General features: G+C 42.4%; 1 pseudogene; it reads right to left on the bottom strand.

Annotated features, from left to right (window-relative positions):
- Positions 1 to 318: 318 nt before the first annotated feature.
- Positions 319 to 2,481, bottom strand: LOC148133095 (E3 SUMO-protein ligase KIAA1586 pseudogene; annotated as a pseudogene).
- Positions 2,482 to 15,168: the final 12,687 nt, after the last annotated feature.

The raw sequence follows: 15,168 nt of genomic DNA, 5'->3' as shown, positions 1-15,168 counted from the left end.
TAACGGCCAATCAGTGCCGCACACTCGACCAATCAGGTTGCTGTGCGTCTCAGCCAATCCGAACGCAGGTTTACAAGAATGCAAATACAGAACAAAAACAAGCACACACAAATTATGAAGGAGGTACAGACAAGTACTTACATAAGAACGATAACAGTGCTCTGTATCTTCAATGTCTCAGATTTCTTTGACCTAATGAATGACCTGCAGAAAGAAGGTATTTTCTTAAGTTTTTAATTTCACACACTTACTGCTTAAACAAGAATAAAGCACACGCAAACTATGAAGGAGGTACAGATAAGTACTTACATAAAAGTGTTATTTGAGATGTTTCCACAATGTTCTTTCATTGACGCCCTCCTTGCTTGCACTTTTCTTAGTTTTCACCCTCGGATCATCGACTGTGTGATGGTGTGCTCATAACCATTTTTTGACAGTAGGAAGAGGGTCCCATTCTTTTAGAGGTAGGCCAATCACACTAATGGTTATCAGATTGGTTTAGTTAGAAACAGGAGACTTCTCTGTTCTGAACATATGAGGTTCATTTTTGAGAAACCCCTTTCCGCTTCTGCTGAACTTACAGCAATTGTTCTAACAATATCTTTAGCTTTTTTAATACTCTCAGGAATTGCATAGTTCTTCGAATCTTTTAAAACATTTTCTATGAAATCTCTATAATCATTTATATTAATTTCATAATTAAAGATTTCATTAAAGGTAAGCAATTGTTCTTCAGCTTCTAGCCATGGAACTACGACTTCTTCAATTTTCCAGTAATCTGGCTCCAAAAAAATGGAGAAATTATAATTTATTTGTGATGTCTTGCAATTGGCTATCTGTTTTTAAATGTTGACAATCCGTTAGTCTTTTCTTCAAGTTTATTATGATGCTTTCCAAAAGTCTTTCCCGAGGAAGTCTAACAAATCGATTATTTTGTACAAATGTTATATTTTTGAAGGTTTCTGAAGTAATTAATCCATCAACCTTATTTTCGTAGGGACCCTTTCTCTGTCTGAGCACTTCAAATGTTTTAATTGATCTCAGCACAAGTTTTTCGGCCTTTATGATGTCGGTATTTCTTCCTCGCAGTGCATTTGACAGAAGAGATATTTCATTGAGAATATCGATCATCAATGCCAAATCATTTAAAAAATATATGTTTTCAAGATGGACAGCCATACTGGAGTATTTTTCATTTGCATGAAAGTACTGATGTAGCACTGGATAAGCATGCCACATAGCTTGGGTTGACCTTAAACTATAGGCAGCCCATCTTGGTCCCAAAACTCAACAATCTTTACAATTTCAATTCCAAGTTGTTCGGATATTTCAAACAGTTCATTTTGGTTCTTACAGGATTTCTGGAAAATACTGTGTATCTTGTCAAGAAATATTTTGAAATGATTTAGTTGCTTAATGTCCTTTATGGAATCATCTAAAACAAGTTGGAGGTGATGGTTTAAGCAGTGCCATAGGGAAATTAGGGAAGTTTTTTGCTATTCTTGTGCTCACTTCAGATTTTCTTCCAAGCATAACGCTGGCACCATCAGAGCAAAATGCAATTAATTTTTTTTGCAGATAGGCTGTAAGTAAACCCAACATTATGTAAACTTTCCAACACTGAAGAACATATTGTTTCTGTATCTTGTTTTTTCCAATTCAACAAGCTCAACAAAAATTGTTGATGGGTTATCTGAATCCTCAACTTTTACGAAAACTATCACAACTGGTTTACATGATAGCGTTGAGGCTTCATCAATAATTAAACATATTTTCAGGTTCTGTTCCATAATGCTATTAAACATTTTGGTTTTAATTTCTTTTGCAATGAAATCAGCTATTTTCACTGCAGTTGGCCATGAATGCAATCCTACTCCAAGATCTACACCCATAACAGTTTGCAATTCTACCTATCCTTCTATGTCTGAAAATGGTTTACATCTTTGTGCCAGACTGTAAACTATCAAAAATACTGTACAAGTAAGTAGCTAAATATTTGTCAGACATCTTATCTACTGATTTCATTATAGCATCCTGCTCCCCTTGTTTTAAGTTATCACTGCAAATTGCGTGAGCTTTAGATGTAAAATGTTCTTTCATTTTTTTCCTCAGAGAAGCTTGCTGAACTTCTTTAGTTTTTCCTGATGCCTCAATCTTGTCATGTTTCCACTCCTTGGACACTTGAACACCTTTCTGTATTGCAAAGTCATGTTTTGCGCAGTACTTACAACCTAATTTTTTCTTTGAAATTTCTGGTCCCTCATACTTCTCTTGCAAACTTCTATATTGCTGCAATGTCCAGTAGTCCGGAAGATCAGGAAGGCTTTCAGTTTCAGAGATTGACTTGTTGCTTTCTCCACATTCAGTTGGTGGCAGTGCTGTTTGTGACCCTGATGGTTGTGGATCTGTTGTGTCTGATTCTGATTGTTCCATTCTTGGTTTCTTGCCAAAGAAAGTGATCAAACTCTGTTGTCTTTTCATCCTTGCCTATCAGCTACTACTGCAAAAGACATAAAAATATATTGTGCTTTGATTGGACTTGATTGTGGCTGTAAGCTGAGGACTAAGGTAACATAAGGGATCACTTTTTTCACCCAACAATGTACAGTCTTAACCGCATGGGGTCCAACAAACAAGAAAGATACAGTTTTTCATTGTTGGAAGTTAAAACCCACTCCTCTCCTAGGAAAATGAAATATTTTAGGATATATTAAAAAGGCAGAATATTTCCCCTAAAAAGAAAAGTAGAAACTCAAGAGAGGCAGAAACTCAGCCCCCCACCTTTGCTAATGGGCCATTACTCTGGCCTAGGCCAGTCTATTTTACATAACAAAGTTCTACTCCAGGGAGAGCTATAATAGGAATTGCCCAAAGCCCTTTCATTACATCATCATCCAGCAAGGTTCAACCAAGTCTGGGACTCAGGACAGCCTGCAGAGTTGCTCCTGCATGGCCCCGTGGGAGTCTGACAACCAATCAGAATACAAGCTCAAATTCAAATCCTGTTAGTGGTGTCATGGTTAAAACAATGGTAAAGCAACATATGGATTTAAAACCAGAAATATTTTGTTGGGTAGAATACATATTTAATTTTACACATGTTAACAGCTGCTAGAATTGTGTTTGCACAACAATGGAAAAACAAAGATATGAAAATGAATAAAAAATATTAGAATGTGCAGAAATTTAAATTTAAAGAATTTACAATCAAGGAGAAGGCTTAGAATACTTTTTAACATGGGATTTCTTTTATCACTGGCTAGAAACAGAAGTTAGAAATGTAAAAGTATAAAAGAAAACACCAATTATATAAGGAAAGTCCAGTAAAAAGGATAAGCAAATATTATTAGTATTTGATCATTGTTAATGTGTAGATAACTTTGAGAGCATACCTCCCAGCCCCCCCCAAAATACTACAGATAAAAACCAGTTTTTTACTGAATCCCCAGACAAAGCCACTGCAATAAAAACTCTGGATTGTTCCCCCAAGGACCCAAAACCTCACACCAGAAATCTCAGCCCTTCTGCCTTTAAGAAACCCCCAGGCAAACAAGCCAGACAACAAAAATCAACACTAAAGTACAGCCATTATTAAGGTAACACACCTGGAGGTCCCCTTTTACTGATTCCTGGCAGAATTAACCACCATGATAGGAAAGACAAAAGACCCAGGCAAGAACAAAAGCAGGATGTCAGATCCGTGTATCTGTCATTTCTTCAATGGAAGAAGAAAAAGGGGGGGGGGGGAGACTGATAAAGAAATCTTTTTTTGATGTAACCTGAATATATTTAATCTTATATCAAATTTGTATACCCTACACATGATACAATGGAGAGATGAAATCCAGATGGCCGGAACCTATCACCTCTGAGAGAGACAGCCAGGAAATGAAGAGACCATAAAAATTCCACAGTGAGATGTGTCCTGGGAAACTCTGAAAAAGATCATTCTAAAAAAGGGTGGGTGAGGAATTTACATGTTGGCTCTTTGTTTTACTAAATACACATCAAGATAAGGGGAAGGGTTTTAAACTCCCTTATCTATCTCTGCATGCCTGAGAGACTTTAGATGCTGCTTTTAACTCCTACATGAATTGTCTCATCTCAATAAAGGATTCCTTTTTGATACGTTTTGATACACTTCACTGAGGTGAAGTTCATTCTAGTTGATTGAATGGGAAAAGTTCTGTAGCCTGACATAAAGCAGCATCTGCAATAGAGGTCAGCCCGGAGAGGAAATTTTTTTTTAAAAAAACCCTTCACTCTACCGAGGGGACCCTGCAAGAAAGGAAAATGTCTGAGTACAAAAAGGACCCAGGGGAAGCTGAATGCTGGGGAGAAACGACAGTTACCCAGCCAGATACTGACTTGGTGCACCCCATTGAAGATAGCGAAGCTGCCTATGAAACCTCCACAAATCTCCAGTGGTCTATAGGAGTAGGAAAGAGAGACAGCTGGGATGGATGAACCAGGGGAATAACCCTCACCCGGGGCAATCGTAAACCCGCAATCGGAAATTGGAGCTGGAGGCCCTATCGGATCAGGAAGGATGGGGTGAGGAGTCACCGGCCGACAACTGACTGAGACGGTATATAAATCGCCTCGTGAGGAAAGCCCTGGAGAACCTCGAGGTGAGGGATGCACCAGGACACCAACACAGGAGAGTGAGGGAACCAGAAAATGAGAGAACCTGAGCCGCCACCCCAGATCCAGCGGAGATTGAGTGGGCAGCGGGACATTTTGAAGAACCAGTAGCCATACCAGGACAGGGGATTAACCCTGGCCAACACAGAGACATAAAACTGCAAAGGAAGGTCCCACCCATGGGAGTAAAATTCAATGGGGATCTCCAGAAACTGGGATTTTTCCTGGCACAAGTCCTCACCTACATGCAAGAATATGGGCAGAATTTTCAAACCCAGAGATCCTGAGTACGAGTTGTCACCCTGGCCCTGGAAGAAGCAGCAGTCAGATGAATGGTGACGCTCCACAACATCAATGCCCCAGAATTAAGGAACCTCGACCACTTCATGATGGCCCTACGCCACTGCTTCAAAGACCCATTCGCTGATAGAAAAGCCCAAGACTGCATCAGAGTCATAAAGCAAGCCCGTCGCCCAGTAGCTGAATACACCGAGGAATTTTGTGACCTGGCTGGCCGAGTCGACTGGCCAGAGGATATCCTAGTCTGTTGGTTCAAAGATGGACTAAATGATGACCTATACGCTGCCTGCCTGGCCCGTGGGGCCCCAAACCTCCTGCATGAATGGTACATGATGGCAGAGGAGGCGGAGATTGACATGACTCATAACCGGTACCACAGTGGCAAGTTTTGGAAAAGATCCCCACCCCTGGGGCAAATGGGAAATTTTCAAACTCCAAACCACCAAAACTCCAAGAATGTCTGGTTGCTTTAAGTGTGGAAAGGAGGGACACCACGCAGCAGAATGCCATTCGAAAACCCCTGCCAGAAAGCCAGACCACCCAGCAGGTGGGAAACCTGGAACATCCAGCCCTTGAGGAAAGGAGACTGGCCTGAGGGGTCGAGTAGCTGTGGGATTCCATCAAGATAAGGGGAGGGGTTTTAAATTCCCTTATCTATCTCTGCATGCCTGAGAGACTTTAGATGCTGCTTTTAACCCCTACATGAATTGTCTCATCTCAATAAAGGATTCCTTTTTGATATGTTTGATACATTTCCAGAAGTTCATTCTAGTTGATTGAATGGGAAAAGTTCTGTAGCCTGACAAGCAGGGCAATCATGAACACTGAAACCCATCAAACAGGCTCAGCTTCTGTAAAAACCAGCTTTAATAATGGTGAAGTGTTATACCCCATAACAAGTTACTAATTTTCTCAGAATTCATAAAAGCAGCTGCACTTCACATAAAATGTCCTCTGGCCTGCATGCTGTAAGCATCAACATCAAAAAATGCTAGGACATGTTGTTATGTGCCTATAAATTAAAGCTATATTTTTAGATTTTTCCAGCTGTATCTGCTTTATGAGTGTGTGTAACATGACTGGATTGGCAGCAGACCCACAAAACTACCCAACTGAAAACACACTCCCTACACAACTGAAAACTACATATACACACTGACAAAGCAGATACAGCTGGAAAAATCTCTTTAATTTATAGGCACATAACATTTCACACAATTCAAAAGAACTTCCATACACACACAATGACAATCTCACAAAGCAGCTGCTTTCTAAAAATAGAAAAGCAGCAAAAAAAAAATTAATTTTATATGACTATTTTCTAAAAATTTTTTTAACACACTTACTATTTTTTAAAATCAGGGGATTTCAAACTTGAACACTTTAAGACTTGTGGACTTCAACTCCCAGAAGCCCTCATCCAGTCATGTTAGCTCAGGAATTCTGGGAGTTGAAGTCCACAAGTCTTAAGTTTACCAAGTTTGAAGACCCCTGGCCTGATTTAAATAAATTGCATAAGCGCACCAACGTGCCTACCGTCCCTGTCCTATTGTTTCTCTTATTCTTTTATTTTTCTTATATGTACCCATTTCATGTATTCACAACTATGTATACACTTATACTTATTATCTTGTAAACAATTGGCAAATCAAATAAATAAATAAAATAAATAAATGAGTAGGAACCCCAAAAACTTTAACTTTAGACTGTCTACTATTGACCTCACCCCTTTCCTAAGAGGTCTGTAAGGGGCGTGCATAAGTGCATCAACGTGCCTACCATCCCCGTCCTATTGTTTCTTTTTATTTTTCTTATATGTATCCATTTCATGTATTCATAACTATGTTTATACTTATACCTATTATCTTGTAAGCGATTGACAAATCAAATAAATAAATAAATAAAATATAATTCCTCCTAATTGTCTTGAATAATAAAGTCACATTCAGGGAGAGGGGAAAGGCACATTCAGACTTGCAAGATTCTGTTTACTATACAATAAAGCTATGATTAGCATTCATAACTTTGGTTTCATGGTCTGGACTACCTCAAAATAGCAATAGCACTTAGACTTATATACCACTTTATAGTGCTTTATAGCCCTCTCTAAGCAGTTTACAGAGTGAGCATATTGCCCCCAACAATTTGGGTCCTCATTTTACCGACCTCAGAAAGATGGAGAGCTGAATCAACCTTGGGCAGGTCAGAAGCTAAGACTAAAACTAGCTAAGTGATGACTTCTTAATATTAGTCAGTTAAGGGGGCAGGGGAGAGGGGAAAAATACAGGAGGATATTGTAGCTCTCACTGGAGTACCTCTTCTCCATTGTCCTCTGGAATAATATCCTTCTTTATATTCACCATGTATCTTCATTCTGATGATCCAAAAGTCTTTAAAAATTTGCCTAATATTTCAGGCCTTGGAGAAGGATGTTTATAGAACTGGTGGTAGATCTTGTTTTTGTTTGTTTGTTTATTAATTGGGGGATATGGTTACTTGAATACATTGGATTATCTCTATTGATTTTTGATTTTTTAATTAAAAGGTGACCAGTGTTGTTCTGCAAATAGGTGGCTTCTAAAGCTAATAAATTAAAATAAATAAATTGAGCCCTTATCTGATATAGAATATCTCAAGGCATAGATCTCTGCTGTTTTATTTAACATCTTTGTAAATCTTTTGAGAGACATCATGTGATGACCCAGAGTATATCAGAAATATAACAAAACCCAAAACAAAACTAAAAGTCCTTTAATGCCTTCAACTTGGCTTCATTGTTTAATTGTTCACAGTGGAGGAGTAAACTATTTTCAAAATAACATTTCAAAGGAAAGAAACACAATTCAAATTCAAAGAGCTGATAATGAAGCAAAAACCAAAAACAAACCACATTGAATAAATACAGACCAGGATAGGTAATTGCCAACTTCAGGAAGATAACCAGGTACAGTCCATTGGAAGAACGCCAACCAAGATAAACCTTTTTAAGGAATAAAACACTAATTTGTCTCCAGTGTCTGTTAGCATACAGGTCCAAACTCTAATGCAAATCTCACATCTGCAACCCATGAAGAGGATCATGGCCCACTCCTCCTGAGTAGACCATGTTTTACCCTGATCCTCTCCTCCCTGCATGCCCTAGGATGGATAGGAGATGGGCCTGGGTCCTTCTCTGACTGCTCAGCCAGCCTCTTTCCTTCCCCAGCCTCCTCCACCATCTCTGGAGCCACACTTCCACTCCATTGGCTGTTCCTCCTCTTCCTCAGAGTCAGTCTCCACCAGGGGCATGACACATCATTTATCACCTCGGGATAAGTTATCATCAATATACAGACGAAAGCCAGTTTTATATCACTAACCTGGGGCAAACGGGAAATGTGGTAGAGGTCTTAACCTGGTTTTTAAAATCAGCTAGAGTGAGGATTAGGAAAAACAGAAGAACACTGCCTTCTATTTGTTATGTTGTTTTCAATCAATTCCATTTAGAGTAATTTGAAGAGAGAAACATACAAACATTAGTAATAAATCAATTAACTCAAGTTGAAACTCAGCCTAAGGCAGCTGGGATGGCCCAAGAACAAAGAACACACAATCCTTATATTTATACCTGTTAAGTTTGGGGAATAATGGAGACCAGACATCTGACCAGTGACTTCAACTCTTTAATAACAGTAGATAGAACAGAACAGAGCAATGCTCCTTTTATAGGGTTGGCTGCTACCCTATTAACCAATAATACGTGCATCAAGTTTAAACTAATAACCAATAAGAAGTGTCCTAAGTTTGGCCAATCAGGGGCTTGTTATGAACCAATCCTTGTTCGTTGTTTAAGGACCAATCAAATGTGCAGGCTTCCAAAACCTGCTTTGCATTTAGGCTTAGTTACTTTTATTCATTCACAACACCCCTCCCCCTTGGGTTCCGTTTGAGGGGAGCTGTAACAAAATCCTCAAGGTAGACAGGCCGTTTGGTCTGTCTGGATGATTTCCGTGGCTCCACCGGGTTTGTCCTCAAGTCCGGTTCTGGTGGAGCATTTGGATGATCTCTATTAAGTTCCGTTTCGCTGCACGGTGATTCCGTGCTGCTTCCGTTGTGGTTGTCTCCGCCAATCAGTGTTTCTTCGGGGTTTCGCAGTTCGGTTTCCCCCATGTTCAAATCCCACGGAAAAGTCAACTCCCTCCCCGCTTCAATCCCCGGTACTTCGCTGGGCCGTAGGGTTTCCATTGGCCTGCTATCCATCATATCGAAGTCAATTTCCTCGATATTTCCTCCCCCCTCAGTTGGTGAACCCGGGGAGCCATGGGTGCTGGGTGGTAATCTCGAACGGAGTTGGTCTATGTGGCGTTTCCACACCCTCCCATCGTCTGTTAGCAGGCGGTAAGATTTAGGCCCTGTGAGGTGGGTAATGGTTGCGGGTATCCATAAAGGGTCGCCGGAGAAGTTTTTGGCAAAGATTAAATCACCTACCTTAAATTCCCGGCATTTGCTGCTGGAGCCGAAAGGCTTTTCGGTGCGTATGCGGGTGGAGCCGGTCGAGGTGCGATCGTAGTTTCCACCCATAAGAAGTTCGGCGGGCATTTTGTTGGTAACGCTGTGGGGCGTGATGTGCTGCAACAATAAAATTCGATTGATTTTCTCATCGATGTTTCCGAATTCCATTTTGTGGAGGGTCTTTTTACAAACTGTACCATGCGCTCTGCACGTCCGTTCGCCGCAGGGTGCGCGGGCGAGGTTAGCGCATGGCGGATGCCCGGTCAGCAAGATATTGTTCAAATGGTAATGCTGTGAACTGTGGGCCGTTATCCGAGACGAGAACGTCCGGAAAACCATGTGTGGCAAATAACCTGTTTAATTTGTTGATAACTGAGTCCGTTGTAGTTGTGTTCATTTGATGGATTTCGAGCCAATTTGAATAGGCGTCGACTGTAATAAGGAAAGTGTGCCCTTTTGTAGGCCCCGCAAAGTCAATATGAATACGGGACCATGGTCCCCTCGGAGTTTCCCATTCGGTTGGGCTTGCTTTAGGTGGGGCGTTGCTGACGTCTTGGCAACGTTGACAAGTAGCGACCCAGGCCTCGATTCTTTTGTCGATTCCCGGCCACCAGGCGTAGCTCCGTGCGAGTGCTTTCATCCGCACGATGCCCGGATGTCCGTCGTGCAATACCGCTAAAACAGTTCATTGTAGTTTGGCCAGGATTACTACTCTATCGCCCCACAAGATGCAACCCTTTTGAGAAAACAGTTCGGTTTGGCGGGCTTTAAAAGGCGCCCATTCAGGTGATAGCTGTTCTGTTGGCCAACCACGCTCAACCCAGCGTAGGATGTGTTGCAGGACCGGATCTCGTTTTGTCTCGAGGGCAATGTCTCTCGCCATCAATGGCGGCGTGTAGAGTCTCAATTTGCAACGTTGTGATGGTTGGGGCTGGATCTTCAACCGATTCTGGAAGCGGTGTTCTGCTCAATGCATCAGCGTGAAGAATTGATTTCCCCGGGCGGTGTTGCAAGGTGTAGTTGTACGCCGCCAAGAATTCAGACCAGCGGGTCATTCTGGGGGACAATATATACGGGGTTGGTTTATTTCCCGCAATAATCCCCAGTAGTGGTTTATGATCAGTAATTATTGTAAACGCATGCCCATACACATATTCATGAAATCTTTTAACTGCAGCCACAATAGCTAAAGCTTCTTTATCCAGCTGACTATAATTTCTTTCAGCTTTAGCTAAAGTTCATGAAAAAAATGCGACGGGAGCTTCTGCTCCATTCGTAATACGTGGGCCAGGATTGCTCCAACCCCAAAAGGTGAGGCGTCACAAGTAATAGTTAACGGCAGAGTCTCGTTGTACTGCATAAGTACAGAATCAGAAGTTAGCAATTTCTTTACTTGTTGGAAAGCGTCTTGTTCACGTTGTCCCCAAACCCACGTTGCTTTTTTGTCTAAGAGTCTATGTAATGGTTCAGCTACCGTTGCTTTATTGGGTAAAAAGACGTTATAAAAATTGATAAGTCCAAGGAACGCCTGTAGATCTGCCTTGTTCCTTGGAGTGGGGGCCTTCTTAATTGCCTTTAATTTGTCCTCAGTGGGATGGATTCCTTGACTGTCCAGGAGGTATCCCAAAAACTCCACCCTTTCGGTACATAACTGCATTTATTTCTTTTAACTTTGAGGCCTGCGTTTTGGAACCTTTGTAAAACTACACGGAGTCGTTTTTCTAGAATGTCTCTGTTAGGGGCGGCGATAAGTACATCATCGAAATACGGTACGACCCCTCTTATTCCTTGTAACAGCCTTTCCATTAAGCTCTGAAAAATTCCTGGAGCGACGCTCACCCCGAACTGGAGCCGGTTGCATTTAAATGCGCCCCTATGCGTGACGATAGTTTGCGCCTCCGCGGTGGCCGGATCTACAGGCAATTGTTGATACGCCTGCGCTAGGTCTAGTTTAGCGAAAACTTTCCCGCCACCCAGGGAATGGAGCAGGTGTTGCACTACCGGCACTGGATACGCACTTTGCTGAAGTGCGTGGTTTAGGGTGGCCCAGTAGTCTCCGCAAATTCTCAGTGACCCATCAGGCTTGATAGGCGTCACTATTGGGGTTTCCCACCGGGCATGGTCGGTGGGTTCCAGCACGCCCTGTTCTATTAGCTTATCGAGTTGTTCATCGATTTTAGGTTTCAGGGCGAACGGCACCCGACGCGGCTTAAGGCGGATGGGTGCTACCTCGGGGTTCAAGTTAAATGAGATCAGGGTCCCCTTGTACTTGCCTAGTCCGTTCGCGAAAACGTCTTGGAATTCTTGCACGAGGGCTTCCTCCCAATCGTTGCTCTCAGCATGGTGGACTCTGGCTACAGTGATTCCAAGCGGTCTGAACCATTGAAGGCCTAAAAGACTAGGCCGGTCACGGTCCACGACAGTCAGTGGCAGTGCGACGGTGCGGTCCTTGAAAGAGACCTGGAATCAGCGGGACCCGACAACGGGAATTCGGTTACCCTGGTAATCTTTGAGTATAACCCTTTGAGGGTTTAGGTCTTGGCGGCGAATCGTCGGGATAAGCTGTTGAAGCGTCTTCCAGGACACCATCGAGAGGGATGATCCTGAGTCCACCTCCATTACACAAGGTTTGTTTTTGATAGCGACCTTTACTCTGATTTTCCCGGCATCAAGGGATGTAGCGTGGCCTATGGTAATTGTTTGGTTGGTCTCTTCCCGCCTGGTTTCTTCACGCCTGGTGGAAGTGGTGGACGGTTTGTTTCTGTAGGAGTGGCTTCCCCATTGGTGATTCAGTTTGTTTCGGGTGTGCGAAGAATTCTGAAGACTGGCATTCGGCCTGTTTGGAGTTTTGTTTACTTCTGCAAACCTTTGCGATGTGACCTCTTTTCCCGCAAACGCGGCAGAGTGCGTCGAGGAATTTGCAGCTGGATCATGGGTGATTCGCCCCACATCCTGCACAAGGTCGAGATGAGGGTTGTGTGAACTGGTCTCGTTCCGTTCGGAGTCGGTTGACCTCTTCCTCATCGCTTTCTGATGGGGATTCTAGGTCTTCGTGGTGAGTCGATACCGGGTGTCTCTCTGAGCGAGGCGAGGTATCTTTGGCAAGTTGATGTAGCGGTGCGCTGGTGCGGCGCATTCGGGCTGCCAACTTTTTGGTCGCCTCCGCTGCAGTGGCTTCTTTAAGGGCATCGGTGAGGCTGATGTCCCCCTTAGCCATGATTTTGCTCTGGATCGTGCCGTCTTCTAGGCCCAGAACCAGGCGGTCTCGGAGGGCTTCTTCTAAATCGGAGAATCCGCAGAGGCCTCCAAGGTTGCGGAGGTCTGCGATGTAGTTGGCAAGGCTTTCGCCTTTCCGCTGGTCCCTCTGGTAATATTCGTGTCTTCTGACTAAGGTTGGCACGGTGGGCGCGTAGTGGGCCCGTAGCAAAGGCTCGAGGATGTCCCAGTCCATCGCTTTTACTTTGGCTGGCTTGGCAAGTGATTTTGCCATTTTAAACACGGTAGGCCCGCAGTGGGTTAGAAATATAGCTCTTTTTTTGCTGGTTGTTGCGTCTTTCAAATTGTTGGTCTCCAGAAACATCTGGAACCTATCCATGTACGACTCCCAGTCTTCGGTTTCTGGGTCGAATGGAGCGGGTGGTACGGCACCGCTGGTCATGTTGCCGTTGATGGTGCGTGTTCGACCACGTGCTCTGTTAGTTGCTCTGTAGATCAGTCAGCTCTTCGGTCTCCGCATCCCACCCTCGTCGCCAGTGTTAAGTTTGGGGAATAATGGAGACCAGACATCTGACCAGTGACTTCAACTCTTTAATAACAGTAGATAGAACAGAACAGAGCAATGCTATGGGCAGCAGTAACCCTTTTATAGGGTTGGCTGCTACCCTATTAACCAATAATAAGTGCATCAAGTTTAAACTAATAACCAATAAGAAGTGTCCTAAGTTTGGCCAATCAGGGGCTTGTTATGAACCAATCCTTGTTCGTTGTTTAAGGACCAATCAAATGTGCAGGCTTCCAAAACCTGCTTTGCATTTAGGCTTAGTTACTTTTATTCATTCACAACAATACCCAGCAGAGAAATTCTTTCCTTCCTGACACTTATTTTCCCATGCTTTTTACTGATAAATCCACCTTCATAGCTAGATTTTGGGAAGAACGTATTGGATTGATTGTCTATTTATTTAATTAATTTAGTTAGCCTGCCAGGTAAATAAGACTATCCAACTATATTTTTAATTACCCGGCTCCCACTCAGAATTCTTTTTTTCTGAGTTCTTTACATCATTATCTAATGAACTTTCTACATAGACTTGCATGGTATTTTCTCAAAGACATCATTTGTCTTGGGCCTGCTGGCTAGGTGATCAGTCTTTCCCAAAATTGCCACCAAGACTGTGCAGAATAATTTAGTAGAAAATGTTTTACTTCCAATAAAGTATCTGGCAATTCCCCTTCCAAGACTATGCATTCAAAATTCTGTCTTCTTCTGATATCCAAGCTACCAACATTCTAATTTTTTGAGCACACAATTCTTTCCATGAAGTTAATAGTCAAACACTTAGAGTTTGATCTATCCAACCCTGTTGGATATTAATTTCTCTTTGATACACTAGTACAGTATAACATTGCAAGCTTAATGCCATTAGTGAAGTACATTTAGACCTTGTCTTAAATCTTTGGTCAAAACCTGATAGCCCATCAGTTAATGTTAGAAACTAACTTTCATCTTTTTCAGATTACTTAAATTTAGGGCTGTAATAGATTTTAGGTACTTTCTCATGTAGCTTCTTGGTCTTGGGCCCACCTGGTTCTAATAAGCCAGGTTTAGAAGACAAAGATGCTATGATTGTATCCAGGGGTGGGATTCTACCAGTTCTCACCTATTCGCTAGAACCAGTTGTTAACATTCTAAGCAGTTCGGAGAATTGGTTGTTAGAAGAAATTACTGGCCTAATCCTGTAAGGAAGGCAGGAAGGAAACATTCTGATGTTGCTTACAGAAACTGCCTCTCCGTTAACCCTTATTACATTCTTGGCAGGACTAGTCTTTCTGTCTCAGGAACTTCTCTGGAGATTTTTTCCCCTCCTTTGCTGGTACTTTGCTTGTGTGGAGTGACCATTCAAAGTTACAATGGCACTGAAAAAAGACTTATGACCATTTTTCACACTTACACCTGTTGCAGCATCACCACAGTCTTGAGAGGCCAGGCAAGAAGACGCATGCCTCGATGTGAGTGATATTGAGTTGACCACATCCAGCCAATAACATGACCACCAAGCCATGACCACCTAGTCACATGACCACCAAGCCACGCCCAACACCAAAGCCACACCCACAGAACCGGTTGTTAAAAAATTTGAATCCCACCCCTGATTATATCTATGAAGCATTACTTCTGGCCAAAGGGGGGAATTTAGGAAATAACTCACTCCCAAACTAGTCCAACCAGCTACTGAAGCAGAAGATCCTATATTATTTCAAACAAATGATTGTCCAATGTCTTCTTAAAAACATCCAGTAATGGAGCACCCACATTTTCTGAAACAAGCCATTCTATCGATAAATTGTGCTCTTATTTCTCAGTTGCTTTTCTCCTTGATTAGTTTGCATCCATTGGTTCTTGTTCTGCCTTCAGGTGTTTTAGAGAACAGATTGACCCCCTTTTCTTTGAGGCAGCCCCTTATATATTGGAACACTGCTATCATATTAGTCAGGGGTGGGATTCAAATTTTT

Source organism: Notechis scutatus, chromosome 1 (assembly GCF_049901735.1).
Source record: "Notechis scutatus isolate UNSWTSFEM ecotype Mainland chromosome 1, rNotScu1.2, whole genome shotgun sequence".
Classification (NCBI taxonomy): domain Eukaryota; kingdom Metazoa; phylum Chordata; class Lepidosauria; order Squamata; family Elapidae; genus Notechis; species Notechis scutatus.
Note: the sequence above shows the minus strand (reverse complement) of the source record. Positions and strands in the feature narration are given on the sequence as shown.